Here is a 23,491-nt window from a genome sequence, read left to right on the forward strand (position 1 = left end):
TGATGTTGGGGAACAATAAATTCAGTGGAGAATTTGGTAAGCTTGATCTTATTCATAAAATCTATCCTTCATAAATGCATCAAAACACTTTTGGAAAAGAAGATGAGAGTACAACTCAAAGATATGGAAGAGCATTTGGAGTGTTTCTGTCAGATAATGAAGACAGTGGGACCTAGATTAAACTATGAATGAGCTAAATCCTTAACGGATTAGTACTTTGACTGACTGTGCTTCTTGATGTTAAGTAAGGAATTGCCAGCAAGGATTTGATTTCTGCTGCAGGATACCATAGAGTTGTGAGAGCACCATTGGGTTTCTTGCAAGGATTTTCTTGACAATGGACCAAAGACTATCAATTAAATCCATTAATATGCAGTAAAAAGATTTAGGAGAGTTTATACCTGCTCCTAGGGCTCAAGGGATGAGAACTGACTTCTTTTTGAAGGGACAATTCATGCCACCCATGATGAAAATGGATAGGGACTCACTTAGAGGACTCACTGATACATTTGTACAATGCCAGGTAGCAGAATAGGTACTGGTCCAGGAGCTATCCAGGGTAGATTTTCACCCACCATGGGGCATCATAATTCAAATAAACTCTTTAATGGCCATGGGGGACACATCATACTTCTCACTGAATTGCAGTTTGGGGAGATGGGAGGCAAGCTTATGAAAAGCAAAGGGCTAAGCCACCTCTACCATAACCAGAGTCAGGGACTCTTATCCCAGCCACAAGGACAGTTGAAGGATATGTCACCTTGGTTTTCTAAGACAGGACAGCTTAATGCAGATAAGATTAGCCTGAGGCCTGCTCAATCTTTTTTCTTTTTCTTTTTTTTTTTTTTTTGTTTGGAAAACCAGCTCATGTTTAATTGTGATTTTTTAAAATTGTACAATTGTTTTGACATCCTTTCCACCCTATCCCCCACATTTAGTCTCTTAAAATGACAGGAAAAAGCCAAACAATCACAGATATAATGTGTTTAATAAGTTTACCCCATCAGTTCCTATTTGCAGTATCCAATATTCCTTTGAAATACCAGACAGACACGGCAGTGGCCAACAATAAATTTCAGACCTCTCAGAGTTTAAAAGTTTAGCTTCTCTGACCATTCTGTATTGCAGTGGCACTTGTCCAGAATTGGTACCTCCCCACACTTGGGGAACTTTAAATGTACCAGAGAAAAAAAGCTTTTTCCCCTTCAAGGGGAAGAAAGAAAATCACTCTTCAAAACCCAGCAGATCTGGCTGGGAGGTCTTTCCTCCTGTCCCATGTCCTCAGGCTTGTTTTTTATTTATTTATTTATTTTGTGCACTGGAGCAAGAGACCAAAACCTAGCCTGAGTTACAAGAAAGAAGACAGCAATGGCTATAAAGGGAGCGACCAGGAACAATTCCTTTACCTCCATATCCAATGTATGTGCTTCACAGAAAAAAAAAATAACAAACCCACAAATTACAATGGCTAGATTTACAAAATCCATTCATCCAAATGTGATGGAAGGCAGGAAGGGGAGGTAGGAGGGTAAATGGCACAGGGAGAAAACAAAATATTCAAATCAGTCCAGACACAGGGGCTGGGAACCACTAGAAAATAGCTGCAGAAAAACCTGTGGTCCTTTCAGACTCACTGTGGTGTTAAAATCCACAAACTGGTGTCAGGACATTCTGTCTTACCTGCCCCAGAGACAAAAATTCCAATTCCTCAGAGGAAGAGAGTATGCAGAGGGCCCTTGGCAGACTGGGTCCTGCCTTCCCTGGGTAGGGGAAGGTGAACAGGGAAAAGATCTGCTGCAGCCTCCTTCCAATCTCACCCACCCCCTTTAGATGGCAGGAGATTTAGTGGCCTGCAGCAGCCTTCAGTTTGTCAGGTGATGGATACGGAGACGAGGACTTGTCTACAGAGGTTGATCTACTCAGGGCAGACTGCAGATAGACTGTCTTGTGCAAGAGTGTGTAGCTTAAGAAGACCACCAAGGAAAAGAGGCACAACTGGAAAAGGTATGCTTTGCCAGGGGTCTTTGCTTCATTGGCACTGATAATGAATAAAGGAAAGAAGAAAGAGAAGAGGCAGACACTGATAATATATAAGGACTGCATTGCTGTGAGAAAAGCCAGAGGCAAACCAAATCCAAAGTAGTAAGACCAGTTCCTTCCATATTTGACAACCGCCAGTGCATTTCAGTTCCTTTATTGAACAAGCAATATTCAAAGCAGTAAAGAGAGTAGAGAAGGGACATATGCAAGAGGCTAACCAGGTGACCAAAGAGATGGTTGGGAAAGAGACTCACAAACATCTCCTGGATGAGGAAAAGAACCTGCAGCAAAAGTTTGAAGAATATGTCAGCAATTATTTTTGCTGACACTAGGGAATGGATGAGGCTTCCTCCCTGATTCCTCAAATGCCAGATCAGCTATATCTTGAAACCAAATGGCCTTGACAACTTTGCTAAGCACAAACAGGGGTAGCACCCAAAGAACACTGAAAATTGATGTAAGGAAGAAGAATTCCAGCCATGACCAAACATTTCCATGTAGTGATGAATCACCAATAATTTGTGCTGTTACTGACTGAAGCACAGGAATAACACTCTATAAAACAAGAGGAGACTGAACCAGAATACTCCTGCCATTCCAAGCACAGCACTAGAAAACTCTATTAACAATAGTGGTTCACTCTTCTGCTTCTGCTCTATGCTCTGGGCTCTCCGCTGGGCCAAGACACTACTTGCTCTTTGCTGCCGCTGCTCCTCTCTTTTTTCCTGGATTCAAGCATCTAGCTTTGAGATGGTGGAAATGCCCCAGATGGAGTCTCTGCCAAGGTCCCAGAGAAAGGTTTTGACACTGTCAGCCACCTCTGCACCACCCAAACTACCAACTACATAGAGGAGAGAGAAGCACTCCAAAATCTCTCATCGTGAAAGACCCGGCAGCTCTGCCGCCCAGGCTCTGGCCCCTGCCCGGTCCCTCACCCATCCTGGGTCTGCTCAGCTGCGTCACCCCTGGCCGCCCGCTCCTGCCGGGGATCTCCCAGGGCCGGGGACACTGCACCCACCACTCAATCTTTCTTAATGAATAAAAACCAAGTGCTAAAGCTTAAGCCCCAGATAACTGTGATTCTTCTTAGTCCTCAACCAGCATGCACTCAAGCACTACCTCTGGGACAGACACCTTAGCTTGGCGTAAAAAGTAATCCACCATTTATCCAAGAAAAGCCTTCCAAGACCAGCAGAAAGCCACCATCATCAAAGGAAAAACCGGTTAAATTAACTGAACTGTTGTAACTGAATATCTGAATAGTGGAAATGCAAATGAAGTGGTCAACGGAGTAGGAGAAATGAGGGATCCTAAACACTTCCTGAGATGTTGAGCAAAGTATTCATCTTATCACTAGATAAAAGTGATGAAGATAAAGAAAAAGCAAGTTCTTTGATCAGTTTACTCAAGCTTGAAGGTATAGCCACTAGCAATAACTTCATGCAGGCTTCCCTGAATGTATTGGACCAGTGCCCCAAACTGGAGGTTGACATCCCCTAGGTGAAATTTTATTTAATACAGTTTTCAGCTCATGCCATCATTTCAGAACTGGTAAGCATTTCAGAACTTAGCTCAACCATTTTCCTCTTTTCTTACTTTCCCTTCAGCAGTTAGCTAAGTTACAAGATCTGGAATGGTTAACAGAACTTTTTCAACAAAGCAATGTCAACATGCAGAAAATTCTCCCAGAAATTGATCATAGTAAGGACCAAATGTTGGAAGTTTTGGAGGGAAGGGGCTGAGTTTCTTATTCCAACTCCTAAAACCAGAGAAGGAACTGTTGAAGCAAATAAAGTTGGATCCAGCCCAACAAAACATACATAAATGGATTAAAGATAACATCTCTACCAAACTTCATGTAGCTAAAAGATTTGTGAACATCTTGATGACTAGCTTCTTACAATAAGTAAACCCACCCAGTGATGAAATAGATTTTTCCTCTGTTCCATCCAAAGAACAGAGAAGGAAAATCAATAACTTTTCTTTTGAGCCAATAATGCAGAAATTCCTTCAAGATCATGTCGATCTATACATTATTGATCTCTATGCTCTTTAGGTGCACTGCTACACAATAGAAATTTCCCAAATGTCATGTTACTCAGCTTTTTGTTCACTTCTGTGACATGGAGATTGCTGAAGAAGGAGCTTTCTTGACTTAGAAAGAAGATACAACCCAAGAGTTTCCAGGGAAAGGCAAGTGTTCTAGTTTGCTAATGCTGCGGAATGCAAAACACCAGAGATGGATTGGCTTTTATAAAAGGGGGGTTTATTTGGCTACACAGTTACAGTCTTAAGGCCATAAAATGTCCAAGGTAACACATTAGTAATCAGGTACCTTCACTGGAGGATGGCAAATGGCGTCCGGAAAACCTCTGTTAGCTGGGAAGGCACGTGGCTGGCGTCTGCTCCAAAGTTCTGGTTTCAAAATGGCTTTCTCCCAGGACGTTCCTCTCTAGCAAGCTTGCTCTTCTTCAAAACGTCACTCACAGCTGCACTCCGTTCAGTCTCTTTGAGTCAGCACATTTATATGGCTCCACTAATCAAGGCCCACCCCGAATGGGTGGGGCCACACCTCCATGGAAATATCCCATCAGTTATCATCTACAGTTGGGTGGGGCGTATCTTTGAATCCAAACATTCAAACTTAATCCCCACTATTATGTCTGCCCCACAAGATTGCATCAAAGAATATGGCTTTTTCTGGGGGACATAATACATTCAAACCGGCACATTCCACCCCCTGGGCCCCAGAAAAACATATTCTTTCCAAATACAAAATGCATTCATCCCACAATACCACAGAAACTTAAATCATTTCAGTAACAATAGTTAAGTACAAGATCCCATCAAAATCAAATATAGGCATGGTCAGTCCTAAGGCATACTTTTCCTTTAGCTTTGGATCTGTGGACTTAGAACAAGTTATATGCTTCCAATATACAAAGGAGGGACATTCATAGGATAAACATTCCCACTGCCATAAGGAGAAACTGTAAGGAAAACATGGTTAACAGGACCAAAACAGTTCTTAAAACCTGCAGGACAAACTCCATTAGATGTCAAAGTCTGAGAGTCATTTACAGAACAACGTTGCATCCTTGGGGCTTGAGAGAGCGGGAGCCTAACCCTTCCTAAGGGCCTTTTCGGCAGCCCTTTCCTCTCCAAACGCTTAGGTGAGTGCTCCAACATGCCCACATATTGGGGAGACCACCTTCTCGGGCCCCACCCTCCTCAAACATCGGGGTTGCTCCCGGATTCCCTTCCATCTCCGGGGCACACGCTCAACCCCTTCAGAACAGTGTGGTGGCAGCCAGGCTCTCCCCAATTCCCTGGGAATGTGCTCCACCCTCTTTGGGACCTCGGGTGGCAAAACTCTTCCAGAGCATCGAGGTGGAATGCCCACCCTCGACCTCCGGGGCAAACTCACCCTTTCCATGCGTGTGGGCTGCTCCACTCTCCCAGCCCAAGGCCTCTTGACTCCAGACCTCAACCTCCATGGCTCTGTCTTTGAAGAAATTTTTCCTGCAATTTGTTCCTTGTCTGTCTCCTCCAGTCCAGACTGGCAGCGGCTCTGTCTATAAAGTTCTCACAAAAGTTCTGTTGGCTTTGCATGAAGCACACAGGGGTCAAAGCCATCAGACAATAGGAGTTTCCACAAATCCTTTCTGGATAATTCCATCTCCAATCTTGGCTTGTACTGAAATGGCGGCTGGGTTCCATGTTTGGTTACATCCTCACATTGGGCTGTAGCTTCTGGGATTCCACCCCCTGGAAGCTCATAATTTTCCAAGCCATCAGCTTCTGGTTTCTTTGAACCCAAGAGTTCAGTTCTAAGTTTATCTCTCTCTGCTCGCATTTTACTATAAGCTGCAAGGAGAAGCCAGGATACATCCTCCGCATGTAGTCTGGAGATCTCCTCAGCTAAGTATTCCAGGTTGTTGCTTCTAGATTCTTCCTTCCAACTGACACCAGGACTCAATTTTGCCAAATTCTCTGCCACTTTAAAACAAGGATCGCCTTTCTTCCAGTTCACAACAACACATTGATCATCTCTGTTCAAGACCTCATCAGAAGTATCTTTAGAGTCCATATTTCCACAAACAGTCTCTTTAAAGCAGTTTTGGCCTTTTCTATCAAGCTCCTCACAACTCTTCCAGAAGCTCCCCATTATCCATTTAAAAAGCCGTTCCAACATGTTCGGTATTTGCAAACTCAGCAGCAAAAGCACCCCACTTCTGGTACCAAAATCTGTTCTAGTTTGCTAATGCTGCGGAATGCAAAACACCAGAGATGGATTGGCTTTTATAAGAGGAGGGTTTATTTGGCTACACAGTTACAGTCTTAAGGCCATAAAATGTCCAAGGTAACACATCAGTAATCAGGTACCTTCACTGGAGGATGGCAAATGGCGTCCGGAAAACCTCTGTTAGCTGGGAAGGCATGTGGCTGGCGTCTGCTCCAAAGTTCTGGTTTCAAAATGGCTTTCTCCCAGAACGTTCCTCTCTAGCAAGCTTGCTCTTCTTCAAAACGTCACTCACAGCTGCACTCCGTTCAGTCTCTTTGAGTCAGCACATTTATATGGCTCCACTGATCAAGGCCCACCCCGAATGGGTGGGGCCACACCTCCATGGAAATATCCCATCAGTTATCATCTACAGTTGGGTGGGGCGTATCTTTGAATCCAAACATTCCAACTTAATCCCCACTATTATGTCTGCCCCACAAGATTGCATCAAAGAATATGGCTTTTTCTGGGGGACATAATACATTCAAACTGGCACAGCAAGGCTTTGTTCTGGGTGAATCAGTGGCTAACCTGGCTAGAAACTACTGAAGAAGGAGAATCAGAGGAAGAAGCTAACTAAAGAACCAAGCAAAGCCTTAAAATGTGCTAAGCAACTGTTGCTATGGACCTAACCACTGAAAATTCATTCCGTTTTAATGTTTTCACAATATTTAAAGCAGAGGCATATCAATAGTATTTCCTTTTACTTAAGGTTTTCTGTAGTATAATAAATTAATCATAGTCTACCATCAAATATTTCAGAAATATCTTTGAGGTTTAAATAGTATATTAGCAGCATGCAATAATTACATCATAAGTACTTGAGTAGAAGCAGTCTATTGCTAGGACCTTCTTTGCTGCCAGTTATAGGCTGTTTTAAGTTAGAAAACTGAATAGCAATACCGAATACTGTAGAAATGCACTCTGCTTAGTAACACTTGAGGTGCTGCAGTATTTGATTATCCGTTTGGTTGTTACAGAAAAATTCTTAATTTTAATTCACGGTTGTTGCTGTAATAGTATATTCCCTGTATTTCTACCTCTAGCAATGTGCTTTATGTGTTACATTTTAATATTAATGAGCCTGGGCAAGTGCACAAGTCTTTTTAAAAGAAACATGGTTTACTTGCACAAAACTGATCAGTTTTGAGAGATCATTATTGCCCTTGAAGTGGTTGTTGTGGGTGTGAAACAAATGGTGAGAATTTTAATTGGTCCCTCTTATTACATTATTGAAATTAAGTCTACTTCATTTATCAAGACATGTTCATGCCCTGATTTTATATACTTGTATCTATCAATACATATTGTGATATTTGAAGAAAAACAAAGGAAGAAAGAGCTAAAATCAAAGAAAATACTGCTCACCTGGAGGAATAAGAAAAAGAACAGCAAACTTATCCCAAAGCAAGCAGAAGGAAATAAATAACAAAGATTAGAACAGAAATAAGTGAAATTGAGAACATAAAAACAACAGAGAAAGTCAACAAAACCAAAAGATTTTTCTTTAAGAAGATCAATAAATTAAAAAACCCTTAGCTAAACAGACAAAGGAAAAAATAAACAAAACAATAAATAAGAAGGTGGACATTAATATGAACCTTACAGAAATTAAAAAAAAAAGATAATAAGAGGATACTTAGAACATCTGCATGGCAACAAATTTGACAAGTTAGATCAAATGGACAGCTTCCTAGAAACACATGAACAATCTACACAATCTATAAAATAGAAGCCTCTACATACCAATCACAGGTAGAAATTGAACTACTCATCAACAACCTGCCAACAAAGAAAAGCCCAGGACCAGATAGATTCACAGGTGAATTCTACCAATCATTCCAGGAAGAATTAATATCAATATGGCTCAAACACTTCCAAAAAATTGAAGACGAGGAAACACTACATAACTCATTCTATGAAACTAACATCACTTTAATACCAAAGCCAGATAAAGATACTACAAGAAAGTTAGAGACCACCCTCTCTAATGAATATGGATTTGAAAATTCTCAACAAATACTTTCAAATCAAATCCAACAGTTTATTAGAAGAATCATACACCATGATCCAAGTGAGTTTTATTCCAGGTATGCAAGGGAGGTTCAACACAAGAAAATCCATGCAATACACCACATTAACAAATCAAAGGGGGAAAACCACATGATCCTACTGATTGACATAGAAAAAGCATTGGACAAAATCCAGAATGCTTTTGAATAAAAACATTTTGAAGGACACTAAAAGAAGGAAATTTCCACAACATGATTCATGCAAGTATGAAAAACTGACAGCTAACATCATACTCAATGGTGAAAAACTGAAAGCTTTACCTTTAAGATCTGTAACATGACAAGAATTCCCACTGTTACTGTTGTTATTCAACATCACACTAGAAGTTCTAGGTAGAGCAATAAAGCAAGAAAAAGAAATAAAAGGAATACAAATGGAAAGGAAGTAAAACTTTCCCTATTTGCAGATGACATGATACTATATTTAGAAAGTCCAAAAAATCTACAACAGAGTTACTAGAGCTAATAAATGAGTTCAGCAAAGTGGTGATAAAAAGATCAACATGTAAAAATCAGTAGTGTTTCTATAGTCTAATAATGAGCTATATAAGGAGGAAATCAAGAAAGAAATTTCATTTACAATAGCAAATAAAAGAATCTAGGAAAAAATTTAGCCAAGGATGTAAAGAACCTGTATTCTGAAAACTACAAAACATTGCTGAAAGAAATCAAGGAATACCTAAATAAATGGAAAAAAAAACATTCATTGTTCAGGGATTGGAAGATTAAATATAGTTAAGATGTCAATTATACCCAAGGTGATTTACAGAGTCAATGTAATCCCAATAAAAATTCCAGTGGTATACTTTGCATAAATGGAAAAGCCAATCATCAAATTTATCTGGATAGCTAAGGAGCCTCAAATAAACAAAAACAGGAATGAAGTCAGAGGACTCACACTGCCTGAATTTAAAATTTATTACAAAGCTACAGTGGTCAAAACAGCATGATACTGGCATAAAGATACACATATTGATCAATTGAGAATTCATAAATAGACACACATTTATAGTCAATTTGCTTTTTTTATTAGTTACAGTCTCTAGTTTATGTTGATTGCATCCCTCCCCCAATGCCTCCCCATTTTTAACACCTTGCAAGGTTGACATTTGCTTGTTCTCCCTCATAAAAGAACAGATTTGTACATTTTATCACAATTGTTGAATACTCTAGAGTTCACCATTACACAGCCCCAGCCTTTATCTTTTCTCCTTTCTTCTGGTGTCTCACATGCTCCCCACCTTCTTCTCTCAACCATATTCATAGTTATCTTTGTTCAGTGTACTTACATTGTTGTGCTACCATCTCCCAAAATTGTGTTCCAAACCACACACTCCTGTCTTCTATCACTCTGTAGTGCTCCCTTTAGTATTTCCTGTAGGGTGGGTGTCTTGCTCACAAAGTCTCTCATTGTCTGTTTGTCAGAAAATATTTTGAGCTCTCCCTCATATTTGAAGGACAGCTTTGCTGGATATAGGATTCTTGGTTGGCAGTTTTTCTCTTTCAGTAGCTTAAATATATCACACTACTTCCTTCTTGCCTCCATGGTTTCTGCTGAGAGATCTGCATATAGTGTTATTAAGCTTCCTTTGTGTCTAATGGATCACTTTTCTCTTGCTGCTTTCAGGATTCTCTCTGTCTTTGGCATTTGATAATCTGATTATTAAGTGTCTTGGCATAGGCCTATTCAGATCTCTTCTGTTTGGAGTACGCTGCGCTTCTTGGATCTGTAATTTTATGTCTTTCATAAGAGATGGGAAATTTTCATTAATTACTTCCTCTATTATTGCTTCCTCCCCTTTTCCCTTCTCTTCTCCTTCTGGGACACCAATGACATGTACATTATTGTACTTTGTTTCATCCTTGAGTTCCCGGAGATGTTGCTCATATTTTTTCATTCTTTTCTCCATCTGCTCCTTTGCGTGTAGGCTTTCAGGTGTTTTTTTCTCCAGTTCCTGAGTGTTTTCTTCCGCCTCTTGAGATCTTCTGTTGTATGTTTCCATTGTGTCTTTCATCTCTTGTGTTATACCTTTCATTTCCATAGATTCTACTAGTTGATTTTTGAACTTTCAATTTCTGCCTTATGTATGCCCAGTGTTTTCTTTACAGCCTCTATCTCTTTTGCAATACCTTCTCTAAACTTTTTGAATTGATTTAGCATTATTTGTTTAAATTCCTGTATCTCAGTTGAAGTATACATTTGTTCCTTTGACTGGGCCATAACTTTGTTTTTCTTAGTGTAGGTTGTAATTTTCTGTTGTCTAGGCATGGTTTCCTTGGTTATCCAAACCAGATTTTCCCAAACCAGAACAGGCTCAGGTCCCAGAGGGAAGAACTATTCAGTATCTGGTTTCCCTGAGGGTGTGTCTTAGAAAATTGCTCCACCCTGTGATGCCTCAGGTCACTGTGCTTTTCTCCCCAGCAGGTGATACCTGTTAGCCTATAATTCTTGACTGGTGTGAGGAGGTGTGGCTGTGTTCCCCCAGGCTCTGGGGTCTGGTTCTGAATGGAAAGGGCCCCACCCCTTTCCTCTTAGAGAAGATAGACCCCCTAGGGGGAGGTCATTAGCATTTCAATGGTCTCTCTCTCTCTGCTTGTGCAGTCTCTACCCCTCTCTGAGCCACAGCCCTGGAAACTGAAAATGACTGGGGCTTTCTCCACTGAGGTGAAAAAGAAACAGTCCCCTTCAGACCCAGTCCAAGGCAACCCTCTGGCTCTCCAAGGTCAGTCATCACCCAAAGCCTCTGTCTGTTTTTTGGGGATTCGTACCGTAGTGAGCAGTTCACACCCACTACTTAAAACCCCAGTTGGAGCTCAGCTGAGCTATATTTGCTTGCTGGAAGAGAGCTTCTCTCTGGCACCATGAGGCTTTGCAGCTCAGGATATGGGGGAGGGGTTCTCATGACTTGGATCCTCAGGTTTTACTTACAGATTTTATGCTGTGTTCTGGGGCATTCCTCCCAATTCAGGTTGGTGTATGATGAGTGGACGGTTTCGTTTGTCCCCCCACAGTTATTCTGGATTATTTACTAGTTGTTTCTGGTTTTTTGTAGTTGTTCCATGGGGACTACTTAGCTTCCACTCATGTCTATGCCACCATCTTGCCAAACTCTGTCAATTTGTTTTTGACAAGACAGCTAATTCCACTCAACTAGGACAGAACAGTCTCTTCAAAAAAATAGTGCTGGGCAAACTGGCTATCCTTATCCAAAAGAATGAACGATGACCCCTATCTCACACCTTATATAAAAATTAACTCAAAATGGATCAAAGGCCTAAATATAAGAACCAGGACCATAAAACTCATAGAAGAAAATGTAAGGAAGCATCTTAAAGATCTTGTGGTAGGTGGAGGTTTCTTAGACTTGACACACAAAGCACAAGCAATGAAAGAAAAAAAATGAGAGATCCTCAAAATTGAGTACTTTTGTGCATCTAAAGACTGTCAAAAAGGTGAAAAGACATTCTATTCAATGGGAGAAAATATTTGGAAACCACATACTGACCAGTGTTTAATATCCAGAATATATAAAGGAATCCTACAACTCAACAATAAAAAGACAACCCAATAGAAAAATAGGCAAAAGGCTTGAATAGGCATTATTTTTTTTTCAGAAGAGGGAGTATAAATGGATAAAAGATGCTCAACATCACTAGTTGGCAGGGAAATGCAAATCAAAACCACAATGATATATCATTCCACACCTACTAGAATGGCCATTATCAAAAAAACAGAAAACTACAAGTGTTGGAGAGGATGTGGAGAAATAGGAATACTTATTCCTGCTGATGGGAATGTAGAATGGTACAGCTTCTTTGGTAGACAGCTCGGTGGTTAATCAGGAAGCTAAGTATAGAACTGCCATATGATCCAGCAATCCCTTTACTGGATATATACTCAGAAGAACTGTAAGCAGGAATGTGAGCACACATTTGCACACTGATGTTCATAGTGGCACTATTCACAGTGGTCAAAAGACAGAAACAACCCAAATGTCAGTCATTTGATAAATGAATAAAGAAGGTGTAGTATATAAATACTATGGAATAACATTCAATGGTAAGAAAGAATGAAGTCCTGAAGCATGCAACAACACGGATGAACCTTGAGGATATTATGTTGATTGCAACAAGCCAGACACAAAAGGACAAATATTGAATGATCTCACCAATATGAGCTAATTATAATAAGTAAATTCATAGAGTTAAAATCTATAGTATAGATTATCAGGAAATAGAATGAGGGTACAGATTGTGGTGCAGATACTTAATGGGAGCAGAATTTTTAAGTAGGTTGAATTTATGTGTTTGGAAATTGATTTAGGTTTTAGTAGCACAATATGATGCATGTAATTAACAGCACTAAGTTATGTGTGAAATTTTGGTTGAAAGAAGAGGTTTAGAGTCAAATATATCACTAGAAGGAGAGCTAGAGGATTAAACAGGGGACTTTATAACACAGTGAGTCATGTGGTGGAGGATGACTGTCATTAATAGTACAAATATAAAAATGTTCCTTCATGAACTTGAACAAATGTTTGTCCCTCTTACAAAGGTTAATAATCAAGTGTTATATGGGAAAAATATACCTACTGAAAAATATGGACCACAGTTACTAATAATGTTTTAATATTCTTTCATCAACAGTTACTAGTGTGCTATGCCAATGCTAAGGGTTAATTATGGGGGTCTAATAAGGTGTATGGGATGTCATGATGCTTTTTTTTAGTAACAGAACAGAAATGTTCTAAAATAGAGTGTGGTGAGGAATGCACAATCATGTGATGATACTGTTAACCATTGATTGTACACTGTGGATGGATTCTATGATATGTAAAATATCTCAGTAAAACTACTGAAGAAAAAAAAATATTTGGAAGGAAAAAAAAAAAAACTAAGAAAAGGGAAATCCTCCCAAGCTAAAATAGCAGTTAAATAAGAAAAAAAATAATCCCTCTAGGCACCAGGGTTCAGGGTATTAGCACTTGTAAACAACGTGGATATTGAAAAGAAATCACCTGGTACTTGCTGAAGGCAGCAGCACACACAAGGTTTGGAACATCTCTGTCAGCTGGGAGGGCATGTGGCTGGCATCTGCTTGTCCTTTGCTCCCAGATTGCATTTCAAAATGGCTTCCTCCAAAATGTTTCTGAGCTTGTCTATCTTAGCTTTTTCAGTTCCTGTGCATCTAAACATCAGGGTCCTCTCTTAGCTTCTCTGTAGCAAACTCTGGGCTACATCTCCAAAAGTCTCTTTCAGCTGCTCTGAACTCCTTCTGTCTGTGACTCTCTTATAGTACTCCAGAGATTTAATTAAGATACACACTGAATGGATGTGGTCCATATCTCCATGGAAATAATTTAATCAAAGTTTCACACACGATTGATTGAGTCACCTCTCCATGGAAACACTCAATCAAAAGATTGATGCCTGCCCTCACAAGATTGCATTAAAGAGCATGGCTCTCTCTGGGGGTCATAATATATACAAACTGGCACATTCCACCCCCTGGATCCCAAAAAAGACATATTCTTTCCAAATACAAAATACATTAATCCCATCACAATATCACAAAACTTAAATCATTTCAGTAACCATTGGTAAGAACAAGATCTTATCAAAATCAGATACAGGCATAGTCTGTCCAAAGGCAAAATTTCCCTCTAGCTTTGGACCTCTGAAACTTAGAACAAGTTATCTGCTCCCAATGCACAGAGGATGGACAGTCATAGGATAAATGTTCCCATTGCCATAATGAGAAATTGGAAGGAAAACAGGGTTCCTGGGACCAAAACAATTCCTAAAACCCACAGGGCATACTTCATTAGATTTAAAAGTCTCAAAGTCATTTATTGAATGACAGATTTTCATTGGGGCTTGAGAGAACAGGAGTCCAACCATTTTCAGTGGCCTAGGCCATGACCCTATTCTCTCCAAATGCTAGGGTAAGTGCTCCAACACATCCATGCATTAGGGAGACAACGTTCTTCTCACCCCACCCTCCTCAAACATTGTGATGCCACCCAGACTCTGCCTTTCCAGGGCCAAGGTTCTCCCCTCTCTGAACAGCTGACTGATGGCCAGGCTCTCCAAATCCCCCAGGGAATGTTCTCCACCCTCTCAGAGGCCTGGGCTGGCAGAACTCTTCCTGAACATCTAGGTGCAAGGCCCTCCCTCTGTCTCTGGGGCAAACTCACCCTTTCCACATGTATGGGTTACTCTGCTCTCCTTGCCTGATATTTCTTGGCTCCAGACATCAACTTCCATCGTTCTATCTTCAAAGAAAATTTTCAATTTGTTCCTTCTGCATCCCCTCCAGCCCAGAACAGCAGCTTCATTTATAGAGAACTCACAAAAAAATTGTTGGCTTGGCATGAAGCATACTGAGATCAAAACTGTCAGACAATAGGAATTTCCACAAATCCTTTCTGAATAACTCCATCTCCAATCCGGCTTGTACTGAAATGGCAGTCTGAATGCATGTTTGCTTAAATTTTCATGTGGTCCTATAGCCTATGGGATTCCACTGCCTGGAAGCCCAGAGCTTTCCAGACCATCAATTTCTGGTTTCTTTGAACCCAAGCGTTCAGATATTACCCCATCTCTTTCCTCTCACATTTTACTATAGGCTGTAAGGAGAAGCCAGGCTGCATTTGGATATTTAGTTTCAAAATCTCCAGCCATGTACCCCAGCTGATCACTTTCAAATGCTGTCGTCCATCTGACACCAGGACACAATTTTGCCAAATTCTCTGCCACTTTAAAACAATGATCACATTTCTACAAGATTGCAATGATATATTCAACATTTCTAAGTCCTCATCAGAGGTAACTATAGAGTCCATATTTCTACCAACTGCCTCTTCAAAGCAGTCTAGGCCTATTTAATCAAGCTCATGACAATTATGCCAGAGTGTTACCCTTATTCATTTATTTTGTTTTAATTCAGTTTCATTGAGATATATTCACATACCATACAATCATCCATGGGGTACAATCAACTGTTCACAGTACCGACACATAGTTGTGCATTCATCACCCCAATCTATTTTTGAACATTTTCCTTATACCAGAAATAATCAGAATAAGAATAAAAAATAAAAATAAAAAAGAACACCAAAATCATCCCCCCATCCCACCTTAATTTTCATTTGTTTTTGTCCCCATTTATCTACTCATCCATCCATACACTGGATAAAGGGAGTGTGATCCACAAGGTTTTCACAATCACATTGTCACCCCTTGTAATCTGCATTGTTATACAATCATCTTCAAGAGTCAAGGCTACTGGGTTGGAGTTTGGTAGTTTCAGGTATTTACTTCTATTTCAATACATTAAAACCTAAGAAATGTTATCTATACAGTGCAGAAGAATGTCCACCAGAGTGAACTCTTGACTCCATTTGAAATCTCTCAATGAAGCTTTGTTTCATTTCATTTTGCATTCACCTTTTGGTCAAGAAAATATTCTCAATCCCATGATGCCAGTCCAGACTCATCCCTGGGAGTCATATCCTGCATTGTCAGGGAGATCTATACCTCTGGGAGTTAGGTCTCACACAAGGGAGAGGGCAGTGAGATCACCTGTAAAGGTGGCTTAGTTAGAGAGAGAGGGCCACATCTGAGCAACAAAGAGTTTCCCAGGGGGAGACTTTTAGGCACAACCACAAGCAGGTTTAGCCTCTACCTTGCAGCAACAAGCCCCATAGGGGCAAGCCCCAAGAGAGAGGGCTCAGCATGTCAAGTTTTCAGTCCCCAGTGTTTGTGAGAATATCAGCAACAATCCAGGTGAGGAAGTCCAACACCTCTGCATCCTCCCCCAGCTCCTCAGGGAGGCCCCAAATATACATTTTTATTCTCCACCCAAATTACTCTGGGAAGTGTTGCTGTTTCATTCCAACCTATACAGACCCACCATATCTCACTCCCCATTCAAAGTTCCATGTAATTGTGGTGTTTCTACAAACTGTAGAAATTCTATTGTTTAGAAAATATAGATCATACACCAAACAATTCTTCCCTTTGTCTCACATGGAAGTTGAAGTTCTAACACACAGTCAGTTTCAACCTTTACCCTTTGGCCCAATCTGCCCCATGCTTAACCAGATCTGCTTCATTCACATGTCTAATTGAAGTCTGGGCTCTTTTTCAGCTTTTTTCTTAACAGTTGCTGTATGCATTAATACAGACATTCATATCTGCTGAGCCCCAGCTCTGACTTTCTGTTATCACACAGATACCCAGTGTTCCAGAGACCAACCAGGCCATACACCAAGGGATGAACATCTCAGAATCCAGAGACAGTCATTAAAATTCAGGAATAGATTCATATGCTCCAAGAGCTTACAATACAGGGACCACTGTAATAATCATTTCCCTGTTAGGCTGTGCTCCAAGATTCAATTCTGAGTTCACACATTGTAGCCAGTCCATATCAGTGAAGCATTACAGTGTTTGTCTTTGTTTCTGGTGTATTTCATTCAAAATGCTGTCTACAGGATCCATTCACCTCCTTGCATGTCTCACAATTTCACTCCATCTCAAAGTTGCTCAATACTCCATTGCATGCATACACCACAGTTCACCACTCCGTTCCTCAGTCAGTGCACCCCTAGGCTACCTCCAACCACTGAAAATCATGAATGCTGCCTCCATAAGCACCAATGCACAAATGTCCTTTCATGTCTCTGTTCCCAGATCCACCAAGTATACACCTGATAATGAGGTTGCAGGATCTTTTGGTACCCACACACTTATCTTCTCGTGGAACCACCACAGTGACCCTCAGAAAGGCTACACCATTCTGCCTCCACATCAACAGTATATAGGTATATCACTTTCTCCATGTTCTCTCCAGCACTTGTACCCCTATTTTTATTTTTTGCTACAATTTTACAGAGACACATTCAAATAACGTGCAGTTATCCACAGTGTACAGTCAGCTATTCACAGCAACATCATATACTTGTATATCCATCACCACAGTCAGCACCTGAACATATTGATTACTATGAAAACGTTTTTTTGTGAATAGTAAAAAAGATAATAAAAAGAAAAATAAAGTGTCATACAATACAATATATTAGTAAGGACAGAAAACAACACCACTACCAAGAATCCCACATCCCTCCCCCACATCACCCTCTCACACACATTCAACCTTGGTATAGTGTCCCTGACACACCCAATGGAAGCAAACCAAAATGCTACCATTGACCACAGACTCCAGTTTGCTTTGATTATTTTTTTTCCCAAATACCATCCCTTTTGTAAAACTTTGCATGGTTGACATTCATTTGTTCTCCCACATGTCAGAACATTTTTATATTTCTACATTTCATAACAGTCATTGGCCATTCCAGTTTTTGCCAAGTTATACAGTCCCAGTCTTCAACATCTTTACTTCTGGTGCCATACATTCCCCTATCAAACCTCTTTCAGCCTTACTCACAGAATCTTTGTGCAGTGTACTTACAATATCGTGCTACCATCACACACTATTATGCTATCTATTTCTGGATCTATATAATCAATCCTACTGAATATTTTGTAGTCCTTCAGCATCAAATGCCTGGTCTCTACACTCTCTATCTCATGGTAGTCTGTGTTAACAGCTTTTAACCCTCAAAGTTTGCTCACTAATGTTAGTTCATATTAGAGAGACCATACAGTATTTGTCCTTTTGTTTCTGGCTAACTTCACTCAACATAACATCCTCAAGGTTCATTCATGTTACTATATTTTCCATGTCTTTGTTCTGTCTTACAGCTGCATACAATTCCATCATGTGTATATACCACAGTTTGTTTATCCACTCATCCATTGATGGATATTTGGGCTGCTTCCATCTCTTGGCAATTATGAAAATGCCACAATAAACATCAGTTTGCAAATGTCGGTTTGCATCTTAACTTTCAGTTCCTTTGAGCATATATCTAGCAATGGAATAACTGGCTCATATGGCAGATCTATACTTAGCTTCCTGAGGAACCTCCACGCTGTCTTCCAGAGTGATTATACCATTCTACATTCCCACCAGCAATGAATAATTGTGCCTCTTTCTCCACATCCTCTCCAGCACTTGTAATTTTCTGTTTTTTTGGATAATGGCCATTCTGGTAGGTGTGAGGTGATATTTCATTTTGGTTTTGATTTGCATTTCCATAATAGCCAGTGACGTTGAGCATTTTCTCATATGTTTTTGAGCCATTTGTATTTCCTCTTCAGAAAAGTGTCTGGGCATGTCTTTTGCCCATTTTTCAATTGGGTTGTTTGCATTTCTGTTGTTGAGTTGTAGGATTGCTTTCTATAGTCGGGATACTAAACCCTTATCTGATATGTGCTTACCAAATATTGTCTCCCATTGTGTAGGCTGCCTTCTTACTTTTTTAACAAAGCCCTATGATGTAAAAAAAAGGTTCAATTTTGAGGAGATCTCATTTGTCTATTTGTTCTATGGTTGCTTGTGTTTGGGTGTAAGGGCTAGGAAACCACCTCCTATCACAAGATGTTTAAGATATTGCCCTATGTTTTCATCTAAGAGTCTTGTGGTCTTAGCACTTATGTTTAGGTCTTTGATCCACTTGGAGCTAATTTTTTATAAGGTGTGGGGTAGGCACCCTCTTTCTTTCTTTTGGAAATGGATATCCAGTTCTACAAACACCATTTATTGAAGAGGCTACTCTCTCCCAATTGCTTTGGCTTGACTGCCTTGTCAATGATCAATTGTCCATAGATGTCAGAGTCTATTTCTGAACACTCAATTCAATTCCATTGGTCAGTATCACTGTCCTTATGCCAGTACCATGTTGTTTTGAGAACTGTAGCTTTATAATATTCTTCAAAGTCAGGTAGTGTGAGACCTCCTACTTTGTTCCTCTTTCTCCAGGTATTTTTGGATTTTTTTTTATTTCTTCCTCTTTTTGCACATTACTTGTGTATAAGAACACTACAGATTTTTGCATGTTGATCTTGTAGCCTGCCACTTTGCTGTATTCATTGATTAGCTCTAATAGCTTTGCTGCAGATTTTTCTGGATTTTATACATGTAGAATCATGTCATCTGCAAACAGTGAAAGTTTTATTTCTTCCTCTCCAATTTGGGTGCCTTTTATTTCTTTTTCTTGGTTAATTGCTCTAGCTAGAACTTCCAGCACAATGTTGAATAACAACGATGGCAGTGGGTATCCCTGTCTTGTTCTTGATCTTAGAGGGAAAACTTTCATTCTCTTCCCATTGAGTATGATGTTAGCTGTGGGTTTTCATATATTGCCTTTATCATATTGAGAAAGTTCCCTTCTATTCCTAGCCTTTGAATTTTTTTTCCTCAAGAAATGATGTTGAATTTTGTCAAATTCCTTTTCTGCATTGATCAAGATGATCATGTGGTTCTTTTGCTTTGATTGATTAATGTGGTGTATTACATTAATTGATTTTCTTGTGTTGAAACAGACTTGCAGACCTAAAATTAACCCCACTTGGTCATGTTGTATAATTCTTTTAATATAGTGCTGGATTGTATTTGTGAGTATTTTGTTGAGGATTTTTGCATCTATATTCATTAAAGAGATTTTAGGATTCTATAATTTTCTTTTCTTGTAGCATCTTCGTCTAACTTTGGTATTATGGTGATGTTGCCTTCATAGAATGAGTTGGGTAACTTTTCCTCCTCTTCAATTTTTTGAAGAGTTTGAGCAGGATTTGCATTAATTCTTTCTTGAATGCTTGGTAGAATTCACATGTGAAGCCATCTGGTCCTGGGATTTTCTTTTTTGGGGAGCTTTTTGATGGCTGACTCAATCACTTTGCTTGTGATTGGTTTGTTGAGGACATCTATTTCTTCTCAGGCAAATGTTGGTTGTTTATGCTTTTCTAGGAAGTTGTCCATTTCATGTAAGTTGTCCAGTTTATTAGCATATAGATGCTCATAGTATCTTCTCATTATCTCTTTTTTTTCTGCAGGGTCAGTAGTTATGTTTCCTTTCCCATTTCTGATAGCATTTATTTTCATTCTCTCTCTCTCTCTCTCTCTCTCTCTCTCTCTCTCTCTCTCTCTCTCTCTATCTATCTATCTATCTATCTCTCTCTCTCTTTCTCTCTCTCTTGGCCTAGCTAGGGGTCTATCAATTTTGTTGATTTTCTCAAAGAACCAGCTTCTGCTTTTGCTGATTCTCTCTATTGTTTTTTTGTTCTCAATTTCATTTATTTATGTTCTAATCTTTGTCATTTCTTTCCTTCTGATTGCTGTGGTATTTATTTGCTGTTTTTTTTTCTCTAGTTCCTGCAGGTGGACAGATTATTCCTCAATTTTTGCTCTCTCTTCTCTTTTAATATAGGTGTTTAGGGAATAAATTTCCCTCTCAGCACTGCCTTTGCTGCATCCCATAAGTTATGATATGTTGCATTTTCATTGTCATTTGCCTCAAGGTATTTACTAATTTCTCTTATAATTTCTTCCATTACCCACTGGTTTTATAAGAGTGTGTTGTTTATTCTCCATATATTTGTGAATTTTACAATCGTCTGCCTGTTATTTATTTCCAACTTCATTCCATTATGATCTGAGATAGTGTTTTTTATAATATCAATATTTTCAAATTTGTTGAGACTTGATTTGTGACACAGCATGTGGTCTAGCTTAGAGAATATTCCATGAGCACTTGAGAAAAATGTGTATCCTGCTGTTGTGGGATGTAGTGTTCTATGAATATCTGTCAGGCCCAATTCATTTATCATACAGTTCAAATCTCTGTTTCCTTGTTGATCCTCTGTCTAGATGTTCTATCCATTGATGAGAGCAGCGTGTTGAAGTATCCAATTAATTATTGTGGAGTTATCTACTTCTCCTTTCAGTGTTCTCAGTGTTTGCCTCATGAATTTTGGGGCACTCTCGCTTGGTGCATAAATACTTATGAATGTAGTTTTCTTGATGAATTGACCCTTGTCTCTTTCAATGGTTTTACTTTTGAAGTCTACTTTGTCTGATATTAGTATAGCTACACCCACTTATTTCTGGTTGCCGTTTGCATGAAATATCTGTTTCCAACCTTTCACTTCAGCCTATTTTTGTCCTTGTGTCTAAGGTGAGTTTCCTGCAGACAGCATATAGATGGGTCCTGTTTTTTAATCCATTCTGCCAGTCTGTGTCTTTTTATTGGGGAGTTTAATCCATTAACATTTAGTATTATTACTGTTAGGGCAGTACTTTCTTCTATAATTTTGTCTTTTTGATTTTATATGTTATGTCTTATTTTGTCCCCTCTCTCTTTTTACCCTTCCTCATAATCTTCATTTCTACACTCTTCTGCAAACCTCTTTCTCCTGTCTTTTCCTATCAGCCTGTAGCACTCCCTTTAGTATTTCTTGTAGCACTGGTCTCTTATTCACAAACTCTCTCAGTGTCTGTCTGGAAATATTTTAATCTCCCCCTCATTTTTGAAGGACAGTTTTGCTGTATATAGAATTCTTGGTTGGCAGTTCTTCTCTTTCGGTATCTTAAATATATCATATCACTATCTTCTCACCTCCATTGTTGCTACGGAGAAATCTGTACATAGTCTTATTGAGCTTCCCTTGTATGTGATGGACTGCTTTTCTCTTGCTGCTTTCAGAATTCTCTTTGCCTTTGACATTGGACAATCTGATCAAGACAATTCCTATCTTGGAGTAGGTCTTTTGGGTTCTATTTAGTTTGAGGTGTACTGTACCTGTTGAATCTCTAACTTTCTGTCTTTCATAAGAGTTGGGAAATTTTCCATGATTATTTCTTCTATTACTCTTTCTGTCCCTTTTCCCTTCTCTTCTTCCTCTGGGACACCCATAACAATATATTTGCATGTTTCATGTTGTCAGTCAGCTCACTGAGACCCTGCTCATATTTTTCCATTCTTTCACCATCTGTTCTTTCATGTGTGTGAATTCAGATGTCTGGTCTTCCAATTCACTGATCCTTTCTTCTGCCTGTTCAAATTGACTGTTGTATCCCTCCATTGTCTTTTTCATCTCCTCCATTATGCCCTTCATTCCCATAAGTTCTGCCATTTGCTTTTCAAGTTTATGAATTCTTCCTTATGGTCATCCAGTGTCTTCCTTATATCCCTGATATCTTTTGTTATGTCCTCCCTCAGTTCATTGATTTGATGTTGAATTCATGTAGCTTTGTTTGAACATCTCCAATTAGTTCTTCCATCAGCTCATTGAATTGATTTAGCAATAATTGCTTCAACTCCTGTGGCTCAGTGAAACTAATAGTTTGTTCCTTTGGTTGGTCCATATTTCCATGTTTCCTAGTATGGCTCATTATCTTAAGCTGTCTAGGCATCTGACTTTCTTGATTAGTTTATTCTGGAGCTTGTTTTCACTCTTTTACCTAGGGTTTTCTTGTTGGTTGGCTTTGTTCTCTCACCCTTTGTGTTCAGTTCAGCCTCTTCTAGACCTTTAACTTAGATTTTGTTTAGTTGATCAGAGTTTTTCACCTTTTGTTTTTCTGTTTCTTGCCCTCCCTCTATGAAGCCTTCTTGTGTGATGGCCTCCTCAGATATGGTCAACCCCAGTCAGGTTTTACTGTCCATAGATGCCTAGGTCTTGGGAGGAGGGTATGGAGTTTCCTTGATAATGAGACCCTCCTGTGAGGCCTTTAGAGTCTATACTTCTCCTATGCTGTCCAGCAGGTGCACTTGCCAGCCTGCAATTACCCCACCAGTGTAGGGAGGAGTGGAGCCTTTAGTTTTCCTGGTGACCCTGACCCTGTTGGAGGTGTGGATGACTGAAGCTGGTTTCTGAATTCTAGCCCCTGTGGTCTGAGTTCCCAGAAGGAGGGCTGCCACTGGAGCTTGGCCACATACCCCCTTTTCTTAGGAAGTTATGGTGTTTAGCAAATTTTCTCTGCCACTAGACTTATTGCTTTTTCTCTCAGAGATATCTTAGCTCTGTTCTTGCCTGGGCCCAAATTGCAAGTCTTTGAGTCTTTCTGTAATGGTATTCTTAGAATAATTGTTTTAGAAAAAGAGGAAAAGATTGAAAAGGAAAAAAAAAGAAAAAGAAAAAGAAGGGCCTAGTATGAACTATTTACAGTTATTTCAGATCTAATGGGCTA

General features: G+C 39.6%; 2 pseudogenes; one reads left to right on the forward strand and one right to left on the reverse strand.

Moving 5' to 3' along the window:
* Positions 1 to 1,842: 1,842 nt before the first annotated feature.
* On the reverse strand, positions 1,843 to 3,204 carry LOC119522405 (annotated as a pseudogene).
* Positions 3,205 to 3,366: 162 nt separating this feature from the next.
* Positions 3,367 to 4,254, forward strand: LOC119522406 (annotated as a pseudogene).
* The last annotated feature ends 19,237 nt before the right edge of the window (positions 4,255 to 23,491 follow it).

The sequence above is a fragment of the Choloepus didactylus genome, chromosome X, assembly GCF_015220235.1.
Source record: "Choloepus didactylus isolate mChoDid1 chromosome X, mChoDid1.pri, whole genome shotgun sequence".
Lineage (NCBI taxonomy): Eukaryota > Metazoa > Chordata > Mammalia > Pilosa > Megalonychidae > Choloepus > Choloepus didactylus.